General features: G+C 42.0%; 1 long non-coding RNA gene across 1 annotated transcript in view; it reads left to right on the plus strand.

The window, feature by feature from the left end:
* LOC111821831 (uncharacterized) overlaps positions 1 to 11,499 on the plus strand; it is a 30,008-nt gene extending 18,509 nt beyond the window's left edge. Inside the window, exon 3 of the long non-coding RNA XR_002825165.1 lies at positions 11,376 to 11,499. This is a non-coding gene — a long non-coding RNA (uncharacterized LOC111821831). The remainder of the gene's footprint in view (positions 1 to 11,375) is intronic.
* Positions 11,500 to 12,255: the final 756 nt, after the last annotated feature.

Genomic DNA, 12,255 nt, shown 5'->3' on the forward strand with positions numbered 1-12,255 from the left:
GGATAAGTGAGACTTTAAAGTCTAAGAAGGGAGAATGACACCCATCCTTCCTTCCATACTTGCTAGGGGCATTTCTTCCCCTTGGAGACATTCTCTGCCCTGTGTACTTGTCCCTTGTACTCAAGAAGTTGGAGATGTGAACACGTCCTTATCATAAATAGAAAAGAATATGCCCATTAGTGGGGTGGAGGGCAAAGGAGAGTCATATCAGGCATATGCCTTCCGAGCTCCCCCTCCAAACCTTCAACAATCTGCCCAGGTCTCTTACCTGCAGCGGCTCCTGCTGGTTTTGTTGTTGTTGTTCAGGTTTATTACGAATCTCCTTTGAAATGTCCAGAGGACACAAAGCTCCACGCTCTAAACAGGACCTCTGGAGTAAAACTGATGAATTGTTTGTCGAGTCGATTCTGACTCATGGCAACCCCGTGTGTACAGAGTAGAACTGTTCCATAGGGTTTTAAAGGCTGTGACCTTTTGGAAGCAGATCACTAGGGCTGTCTTCCAAGGAAGCTCTGGGTGGATTTGAAACACCAGCCTTTCAGCTGGTAATCGAGCACTTAACCACTTGCGTCACCTAGGAACTCCAAAATGCTGTCTATATAGATGTCCATGCAGAGCCCCTACAGGACTTTTTTTTTTTTTAATTTTTTTAGTGGTTTCCCTAGAGTTCGCAATATACACTTACAACTAATCTAAGTCTACTTTCAAATAATACTAAACCACTTCAAGGTAGCACAGGTACCTTGTAATGGGTAGTAGAGATATCCCTTATGCCTCCCTCCTGTGCTGTATAACATTGTGTCATACATTTCACTTACCCATAAGCTACAGTCATCCACAGTATGGTTGCTATTACTGTTTTGTAAAACTGTTATCTGTTAGGTCACTTAAGAATAAGAAAAATAAGAGGTTTTATTTTACCTTTAATTTATTCCTTCTTGAATGCTCTTCCTTTCTTTATATAGGTTCGAGTTTCTGATCTCTACAGTTTTCCTTCTCACTGAAGAATTTTCCTTAACAAATCTTATGAGACAGATCTGGTGGCAAAAAATTCCCTCTTTTTTTTGTCTGAAAGTATTTTTATTTCTCCTTCCCTTTTGAAGGATAGTTTCACTGGGTACAGAATTCTAGGCTGGTGAGTTTTTTATTTCAACACTTTAAACATTTCACTCCACTCTCTTCTTGCTTGCATGGTTTCTGAAGAGAAGTCCAATGTACCATATCTTTACGCAAATAACACGCGCCTTCTACATTTGTTTGCCTACTGCACTCTCCCCCTGAGAAGTATTTTCATAAGCACCACTATGCCAATTTTTTTTTTACATGTTGCTGTCAAAAAATTAGCATAGCTTGGAGGGAGGGTGCAGTTGGCAACAAACATAGAAGGTGCACGTTCTTTGTGTAAAAGTGGTAATCCTTATCCTTGTTCGTTTATAGGTAACATGTTTTTTTCCTCTGGCTTCCTTCAAGATTTTCCCTTTGTCTTTGATTTTCTGCAGTTTGAATGTGATATGTCTAGGTATAGATTTAAGGAACCATGGTGGTGCAATAGTTAAGCACTTGGCTGCTAATTGAAAGGTCAGGGGTTTGAATCATGTGAGGCAGTTCTACTCTGTCCTATAGGGTTGCTATGAGTTGGAAACAACTTAACAGCACAAACAACAGTTGGAATTTTTTTGTATTTTTCTTGCTTGATGTTCTTTGAGCTTCCTGGCTGGACATGTGGTTTGGCGTCTGTCAACAATTTTGGAAAATTCTCAGCCACTACTACTTTAAATATTTTTTCTTTTTCTTCACCTAGTAGTCCCATTATGCACATGTTACATGTTTTGTAATTGTCCCACAGTTTTTGGATATTCTGTTTCATTTTTGTTGTTGTTGTTCAATCTTCTTTATCTTTGCTTTTCAGTTTGGGAAGTTTCCATCTTCAAGCTCACTGGTTATTTTCTCAACCATGTCCATTCTACTCAGGTGCACATCAAAGACATTTTTCATTTCTGTTATAGTGTTTTTGATTTCTATTAATTTCCTCTTGATTCTTTCTTAGTTTCCATCTCTAACTTGCATTACCTATTTGTTCTTGCATATTGTCCACTTTTTCCATTAAAGCAATTAGCATATTGATCATAATTATTTTAAATTTCCAGTCTGATAATTCCAAAATCTGTACCATATCAGAGTCCGATTCTGCTGCTTTCTCTGTCTCTTCAGGCTTTTTTTTTTTTTAATTTTAACTTTTTGCGTGCCTTATAATTTTCTCTTGAAAGCTGAACATGACATAGTGAATAAGATGAACTCTGATTTTTTTTTCAATTGTAATGTCCCATAAAGCTCTGTCAATGTTGACGTGAGGGGAGCGGAGTGTTTTATAATCCTATGATTAAGTCTCAGTCTTTAATGAGTTTGTATCTCTGGGTTTTGACCTTCACAAGAGCTTCTCACCTTTTTCTTTTTCTTCTACCCCTCACGTGAAACAGGAAGGCTGGAGGGAGCTGGAGTTGAGTATTTCCCTTTCTCCATGTCAGTTGGGTTCTGATAAAATCCATATCAGTTAGACTCTGGTAAAATAGTTTTCCTTGACCACAGGCCATTGTTGAGGAGAACAGAACACTCTGGACATTTTCAGAATGGTTATTTTTTTCCTCCCCCTGCTGAAAGCACAAGAGAAATTTTCTCTGAGCTTCACAGTGAAAGCCTAGTGGGGCTCCTGGAGGTAAAACTCATGAAAGTGTGGTGGCCTCCTAAGGCTGAGCCTCCAGGAGTTTTTATCTCTTGAGCTAGTCCACACTCAGTCTTTAGCAATTAGTCAATTACCCTTTAAAGTATTCCTAAACTGTGCTGAGTCTAGCTGTGGCAGTTTCTGCTTCCAAGAAGAACTCTTTATTGGAAACACAAAATTATAGCATAAGAAAACCCAGACCATCTCTTGGACTTTGCAGAATGGGATCAGACCAGTATTATCAATGATTAAACGTTTATTGTATATCATGGTTTGTACAAAGGATTATAAATTTCTTCTCTCCGGGAGCTTATGAGTAGATATGACTATATGGAAAAGTAGATATCAATACAAGATATAAAATGAAACATCACAAGATGGTATATGAATCATATAATATGATTAAGTATCAAGTGAGTGATAGAGTCTCCTCTTAAATGCAGTAAGGGGTAGTTTGGATTAGATGCTTTCCCAAAGCTTTGTTTTTAGATTCATTATTCTATGAATCTGACAATAAGTGCTTTGAGGTTAGAGTTTTATCATCAAAACAGGGGTTCTTCTCTTCTTCTGATTGCATTAACATCAGAAAATCATTCAGAACAGCAGCACTTATGTGTAGTTAAAGATCAGTTATTTGCAATAGTAGCTATGTTTTATTACCTACATCTTATATGCAGTACGCATTATGTTGAAAATATTGACTAGTGAATTTATGGAGTATATGAAGCTCCTTTACTTGCAGACAGGTTAGGTTTTTAAGGGTGTTCTTAAATCTAGTTGTTTGCAAGTTCAAAGTATTGCCAAACAAGCACAATTTGGCATTTCCTTACCACTATTAGTTTTCTTTTTATTTATTATTTTTTGTTTCCATAGTAGTTCTGTTTCTTCTTACTAGGGGCTTCAGCACTCTTAATATTTTCAATTAACCAGATATGACAGAGTTAGTAATGTTTGAAAAATACCTAAAAAAATAAATAAGTCTTCCACCTTCCATTGATGGAGGTCAAGAGGGGACTTGGTCTTGGAGTAACACTTGGCTTTCCCAAACGTCTGTAACTTCATATACAAGATTCAAGAAGGAGACTCAGCACTCAGAGTCACCAGTAGGGGTTAAGAGTGACTTAGGAATTAAGACCTTACCCACCTAGGCCTTCTATCTCTCCATCTTTGGGACTTAAAGAGGGGGCCAGAAGTACCCCATCCCTATCTTTAAATACTCACAGATTCACCTCAATATTTTTCTTGCATCCACCAGAACTAATCTCATTATGCCTTCTACTGATGTTTATTTTAGTTATCATAAGAAGCCCTAGCCTCTTAAGTTATACCACATCTCCCACCCTCTAATCCCTGTAAGGTTCTGCGTACTCAATATTCTGTTATCATCTATTTCCCCTTTCTAACTCTTGCAACCCTTCTGCTGTGCCTCTGTAATTCATCAGAGCATCATCGTCAGTAAAACTCCATATATCCTTAATCGTTTATCTCCACCTGAATATCCCTTGGGGACAATGCTTCACCTACAGCCTCTCAGGGGGTGGTTATTTTTTTCCTGCAGCTTGTACGCCGGGCCTGGAGGAGAGGTAGTTGTTCTCCAGGCATCCCATTGCCTCTTAAAAGACCTTACCCCACTCTTCCTCCAAAACTCTTCACCTTTGAATCTCATGTCATCAGTATTACTCAATGCCCTTGATTGTAGCAGTCATGTATTAAGGGGCCACTCCCCCTCATTTCCTGGAGATTTTAGCTTCTGGTCTGCTTTTACTCTCTGGTTTTTCACCTGTATTAATCCTTGGCAATTTTGGAATTCTCATAGATAATGTTTCTAACACCCTGGCCTCTCACTTCTTCAACCTTCTCTCTTCCAATGCCTTTACCCTCCACTCTACCTAGTCATCATTCCCATGTCATACTCTGGACCTAATCAACACCAATAACTGTGACTCCTTTGCATTTCAAGTTTATTTAACCCATTCTCGGACCACCACCTCCTGTTTGTCCAACTCAATCTCTTTAGTAGCCTGACTCCAAGAATTCATGACACCACTGGAGCCTCCCATTCACTTCACCCTACTATTTTCTCACTGTTCTGCAGCCCCGTGGTGTCCTCTGTTTCCTCCTTACCCAGCTTACATCCCGTGGTTAATCATCACAATCACTCCCTTGCAAAATCCCTCAGTCTCTCTTGACTAGTGTCACTTTAAAATCATGACTAAAATTCTCAGTTAGGTCTCTAATGCTGTCAGAGAAATAGAGTATATGGACTGCCAGAAGAACGAACAAGTCTGTCTTGGAAGAAGTACAGCCAGAGTGCTCCTTAGAAGCGAGGATGGTGAGACTTCATCTCCCCTACTCTGGACATATTATCAGGAGGGATCAGTCCCTGGAGAAAAACATCATGCTTGATAAGGTAGAGGGTCAGCAAAAAGGAGGAAGACCCTCAATGAGATGGACTGACACGGTGGCTGAAACAATGGGCTCAAACATAGCAAAGATTGTGAGGATGGTGCAGGACTGGGCAGAGTCTCATTCTGTTGTACATAGGGTCGCTATGAATGGAACGGACTCGATGGCACCTAACAAGAACATACTTCCACTCCCTCTTCCATAATCCTAAATAATGACTTCAAGATTTCTCTTCTCTCCTCAAACCCTCCCATCCCTCCTATCTTGTCTCACTCTCATCTGATGACCTTGCTTCTTACTTCTTGAGAGAACTTAAGCAGTCATAACAGAATGGCTGCAGACTCTACCACAACCTCTACCTCCTGCCCACATCTGTACCACATACCCTGCCTCCCTACCTGCCACAGATGGACTCTTTCTGCTCCCATATAAAGTCAATCTCTTAGTTTGGGGACTAGCTCTTATCCCCCTTGCTTTCTCAGTGTCATTGCTCTAAAACTGTGCCCCTCTCTCTTCCACATCACCATTTTTTCCCTCTTAAAAATATCTTCTTTTAACCCCACTTCTCTCACCAATTATTGCCCTGGTTTTTGCTCCCTTTTGCAGCAGAACCTCTTGAAAGAACTGTCTATACTTACTGTATCCAGTTTCTTCTCTCACATTCTCTCTTTAACCCTCCCCAAACAGGCTTTCATACCCTTTACTCCTCAGAAAGGTCTCATGTTAAGGTCCTCGATGACCTCCACATTTCAGAAGCGGATAATGGTTAATGCTAATCCTCATCTTAGTTGACTTCTCAATAGCATTTGACATACTTGATTGCTGCCATATCCAGGGAACAACCTCCACAGTTGGTTTCCAGGAAGCACACACTCTTGCCTTTCCTCCTACATCACTTAATGCTTCCTCTCAGTCTCCTGTCCTGTGTAGGTCCCTCCTTTTCTCCCTGACACCCTAACACTGGCTGACATCCTAACACTGGCTGACATCCTGTTCCTCTTTTCATTTTTGTGCGCTCTCCCTCCCTTGGTGATCTCATCAAGTATCAAAGCTTTAAATGTAATCTATATGCCAAAGAATCCCAAATTTCTAAGTCCATCCTAAATCTTGGTCCAGGACTCCAAACTCATAAAACCAATTGCCTTCTTGAGACCTTCACTTGGACCTTTTAAATTCAGTATGTCCAAACTTGAGCTCCTGACTTTCTCTTCCGAGCCATTTTTGCTCCAAGCTTCCTAATTTTAGTTGATAACAATCACAGCAGCCAGAGAAGTACTTTTAAAATGTAAGTCAGCATAGTCTCATGACAGAACTCAATCAATTGGCAAAAGATATTCATAAAGACAATGTCCTACACCCTAGTTTGGTGAGTAGCGTCTAGAGTCTTAAAAGTTTGCAAGTGGCCACGTAAAATACAACTATTGATCTCTACTCCTCTGGAACAAAAGAGAATGAAGGAAATGAAAGACTCAAAGAAGAAACCAGTCCACAGGATTAATAGCCCACATGAACCACGGCCTGATCTAGCCTGACACCAGAAGAACTAGATGGTGCCTGGCTACCACCACCGACTGTTCTGACCAGGGACAAAATAGAAGGTCCCAGATAGAAAGGGAGAAAAATGTAAAACAAAACTCAAATACCTAAAAAAAAAAAAAAGGCCAGGCTTACTGGATTGATAGAGACTAGAGGAACCTCCGGACTATCGCCCTAAGATACCCTTTGAACTTGGAACTGAAGCCACTCCCGGTGGTCCCCTTTCATCCAAATAATAGGTTGGCTTATAAAATAAACAATATCACCTGTGAGTACTGTGCTTCCTTAAATAATCAACTGTATGAAGTCAAATGGTCATTATTTACCCTAAAACAAAGACGAGAATCTAAGGAGAGGCAGGGAAGCTAGATTAATGGAAACAACAAAAAGAATGGAAATAATGAGAATGTTGACACACTATGAAAAATGTCACCAATGTCATGGAGCAAGATGTGTAGAAATTGTTAAATGGGAACCTAATTTACTATGTAAACTTTCATCTAAAACACAACAAAATAAGTAAAATAAAATGTATGTCAGATCTTGTCTCCTCTCTGCCAGGGGCTCCCCATTCCACTCAGAGTAAAAGCCAGGGCCCACAAAGCTTTGTTGATTTCCCCCCTCTGTCACCTGTCTGACCTCATCCCTTACTCTCATCCCCTTACTGCTGCTGTTGCCAAATTGACATCCTTGCTATTCCTTGAGCACACCAGGCACTCTGTTGCTTCAGGATCCCTTCACTGGCTGTTCCTTCTACCTGGAACGTTGTTCTCTAGATATTCATAACTAATTCCCTCATGTCCTTCAAGCTTTCCCTCAAATGTTGCCTTCCTATGAGGCCAGCCCTGACAATGCTATGTGAAATTTCATGCTATTGCCACCTTGCTCACCCCATCCCCCTTACTTGTTCTATTTTGTTTCCATAGCCCTTACCTCCTTTTAAGATATTGTATAATTTAGTTATTATCTGTCTCCCCACTCCCACCCTCACCCCTGCCTGGATTATAACCTCCACGAGGGCAGGGATTTTTGTCTGGTTTGTTTGTTGTGTATCCCACACATCTAGAATAGTGCCTGGCATGTAGTGTGTGCTCACTGAATCTTTGTTGAATGAATGAAAATAAGCAAATCAAGTTACAGTGGCCTGAGCCAATGTCGGAAAATGAAATAACCTTACATGATCGCTAGTGTCACAGAGTGGCAGGACATTGCTCCGAGTGACACTTTGTACATGAGTGTTTGAATGTTGACATTTGTAGGTAGAGGAGCTTCTGTGATTCCTTTAGATGACTGTGATGGTTAAGTTTGTGTGTCAACTTGACTGGGCCATGATTATCAGTGGTTTGACAGTTGTATGATGTTGTGATTACTTCCATGATGAGATTTTCTGTAATGTGATCACCTCCTCGATGCGATCTTCTGTGAGTAGCCAGTCAGTTGAAAGGGAGTTTCCTTGGGCGTGTGGCCTGCATCAAATGTAAGTGGACATTCGGGCAGGGCTCGTGGGCTTTTACTTGCTCTGGATCCTGCAGCTGGCTCCTATTCGTCTGGCCTCTGGTTCTTGGGACTTGAGCTAGCAGCTTAGCTGCAGTCTTGCCTGCTGATCTTGGGATTCATTGATTTTTGCAGCCCGTGAGCAAGAGCCTTGCTCTCTGACCTGCCGATCTTGGGTTTGCCAGCCCCTGTGGCTACATGAATCAGGAGAAGCTTCTATCCTGACCCGTGGACTTGGGACATTCCAGCCTCTACAACGGCATGAGCCATTTCTTGGATATAAATCTCTCTCTCTATATATATTTGTATGCTTTACTGGTTTTACTTTTCTAGAGAATCCAGCCTAAGACAGTGATGTTGGATGAATTCAACCTCAAATCAGTGATAAGGGAAAGACTTAACTCCTTTACCTTATGTTCACTGAAATTAATGAACAAATACTGTTCTTGAGCCTTATAATGCCCCCAGGCATTTATGAGATAATGTATATTGAGTAGGGTGCTGAGCATTGTATTTTGGGTTTATCGCTCTGATGCTAGCCCAGTGGCAAACAATGATAGTTACAACCTCCCTCTCTGTCCTTTACTACCAGCTATAGAATGCGTGGAGATTATGGTAGTCTCTGAGAAGTGGGCTACAGACCTGGCTGAATCTTGTGGGCTGGTGGAGAAGAAACAGAGTAGAGTCAGTTTACTCCTTCTCAGACATTGTGTATCGTCGGCTACAGGCTGCAGCACTGAGCCAGTTACTGAACTTGTTCTGAGGTCTGAACACATGAACCCTGGGAAACTTCAGATAAATAACTTACCTGTGTTTGCTTGTGGCTCTCTCTTAGCCCTCCCTTTATGTTTGCTCTACTGACTGGTGGCTGTGATTCACTCAAACAGGTGACCTGGCTAGATGAGCCCACAGAATTCTTTAGCTTAAGTTATAATTGCTCTTGTGATAAAATGTAGAACCCTTGAGTCTGGTCTTTCAGGGACAAAGAAAAGGATTTTGGGAATTTGGGGTTGTGACGGAGGAGAGGAAGGGAGTTGTTCATGGAATCAGACTGACATTCCTGGCAGTAACCACTGTGCACAGGAAGTAGGGTGGTGGGCACACCCAAGCCTAGGTAGCCAAAGCCTACTTTGCTGGGAGGGCCAGACAGCTAGTACTGTGGGGACAGGGTTGGCAAGGGGAGAAGGAGGTGGCACAGCCAGCCAGTGCTTACAATCAACACAGCAGCTGAGGCATATGCAATATGGCCAGCAAATAAAGAGGGAGGTGGGAGAGGGCAGAAAAGGGCTGGTGACTTAGCAAACACACTGCCTGCATTCTCACCCCTACTGCCATGGGCTGAGGATTCTCGAGTTGTGGTGTTCAGACTACGTGCAAAAGAATCACTTGGAGAATACGTTAAACATGCAAACTCCTGAGCCTTTCATTCTGATTCTGTATGGGATGTGGCCTAGAAATCTGCATTAATACAAGCTCCCCCAGTGGTTCTTCCCCGTGGTGAAGTCTGAGGACCTTCGTTCAGTCTGTAGAGTACCCTTCCTTTAAGAGATGGTTCCCCTCCCAGGCTACCTTTGGAAGGTTCACCACAATGGCGGCGCCTGCTCCCTGGGATGGCTCCAGAGCTTGCCCTTGCAGGTCTCACTGCCCCCCAGGCCCACACACTCACAGCCCATTTGGCTGGCCCCAAACCACCTAATTCAACACCTGGGAAACTAAAGTCCTCATCTATTGCTTCCCACTTCCCCTTACTGACATCCCCATTTCTTTTCCTGAACAACCAAACTAAAATATTCTTAAGTCCTTCTTGTTCTGTACAAGTTCATAAAAACTTTTTTATGGTAGATGGTTGGAAAACGTACCTTCAGGTTGAAGGAACAAATGGGCAAACATTCATGATATTTTACAAGACAGAAAACGTTTGCTCATGAAGGGGAGACATCAGGGCCACACATCGATGTAGGGATGGCCCTGCACTCAGGAGCCCGTGTTCAGTACACTGTGACTTATACAGATATGCCAATTATGATTTCCTTAAGTAAGAAATAATAATTGCTTACATTTATTTGGCACTTACTCTATTCTAGGCACAAATAAGTGCCTTATATGTGCTAACTCATTTAGCCTCTTAGCAAACCCATGAGGCCGTACAACACAGGGTTCAGATGGTAGGCATGGAAGTCAGACTGACTGGGTTTGAAACCCAGCTCCACTACTTACTGGCTGGTTGTTCTTGGCAAATTGCCTAACCTGTCCACCTCAGTTTCCTAATTTGTAAAGTAGATATAAGAATAGTACCCGGTTCAATGGAATGTTACAAATTCTATCATAATTCACTGAATCCAAGACGTCATCCATTGCAAGGTGCACCATTACTTTGTTGTTGTTGCTGGTTATCATAGAGTTGATTCCAACTCTCAGCAACCCCACAGGATGGAGTAGAACTGCCTCATACAGTTTTCATGGCTGTAACCTTTATGAAAGCAGATCGGCAGCTCTTTCTCCACAGAACTGCTGGGTGAGTTCTAACTACCAACCTTTCGGGTAGCAGTCAAGTGCTTATCCATTGTGCCACCAGGGCCCCTTACCATTACTTTATGTAGCACTAATTTAAAAAAAAAAAAAAAGCTTGTCAGTTAATTCTGAACACCATGAACTGTCAGATGCAACTAACTTCACAGATATTAAAATGAGGAAAAACATGCATCTTTGATTCAGTGAAATGTGATAAATGGTTTAAATGATACCTTAATCATTTACTAAATGGTACTTCAATAAAACTTTCTGTGACCAAAGAACTGAGATATGGGACAATCCTGTCTGAGCAAAAGACCTGCCAACCCAACCTCAGCTGGCCTGTGTGTTTAGTTAACCCAAAACCCAGGTAGTCCCTCCCTTCCACTTGGGTTACTGATCCATTCACTGAGAAGTCAATTATTCATTTGGGACATAAAGCTATATGTGAAAGATTCCAGTTAGCACTTAACCTCTCGTTTAAAAAATCCCCTTTTCGAGGTCATACGGGGAAACTGTGAGGACCTTTTGAGTGTCGACACACCATTAGCGGGGCTCTGACTAAAGTACATAGCCCAAGCTTAGCCCCGCCCACCTTTAGCAATACTGACAGTAGGTACTCGACATTAAAAAAAAGATTTTTATAGCAGATTGTCTTGATTCATTAGATCTTAAAGTGGGCCTGACACCCCTCTCATTTCTTTTCTAGAGTGGCTTGACATTTTTTCATAGTATGAAGAAAGATCATTAACACTGAAATGTGACTGCTAAGAGGCTTCAGCTCATGTTTACTAATCTCCTGTATGGCGAAACACTGGCACCCAGACAAACCCTCATTCACATCGGAACAAAGCACTAGTTATGTGTGATGAAATTCCTTAGAAAAAAGTCTTGCAGGCTGTCGGGGAGTGCATGAATGTTGGAAATACTTCACCAAGTCTTGCTCAATGTCCTGGGAAGACAGTCTGCTGCTATCTGGAGACTCACCCCAGAGAGGACTTGCAGTCCTCGGGGGCACGTGGGTCTAGTGAGGACAAAAGGAGCGTGGGTGGATGGGTGGGTGGAGATAAGGTTGGCTCTTTTCTCTGTAATCGTCCCAGGCCAGACTGGAGCCAACTCCTAACCACCCACTTTACTAGCCCATTTAGAATATTGTCACCAAGGCCGCCACCTCCCCACCTTGGGACTAGATTTTCCTGTTTCCTGATTATAAGTCCTAGTCGCCTGGGTTTCTTCAGTTTCGAATTGGGTAAATCAGAAGGTGGAGGAATAGAGGAAAGGTGTTTGACCAGCATCAAAGATATGAAATGGTTAGGTGGGAGTCTATGGTGTAGGATGAAAACAAAATCAATTGTGACTCCAGCTGTATAGAGAGAGCTCCAACTGATGGGATTGAGTAAGCAACTGCAGAGTGTACAGGAAGGTGGATAGTGAGGCAGAAGTAGTAACGGGAAAACAATAAGAAGTGAAAACTACCAGAAGAGCAAGGAGAATGGGGCTGAGATAGAGCCATGTTTTGCCATTGTGGTCCCTGGACCAGGAGTATCAGCATCACCTGGGAACTTGTTAAGAATGCAAATTCTCTAGCC

The sequence above is a fragment of the Trichechus manatus genome, unplaced genomic scaffold (genome assembly GCF_000243295.1).
Source record: "Trichechus manatus latirostris isolate Lorelei unplaced genomic scaffold, TriManLat1.0 scaffold00109, whole genome shotgun sequence".
Lineage (NCBI taxonomy): Eukaryota > Metazoa > Chordata > Mammalia > Sirenia > Trichechidae > Trichechus > Trichechus manatus.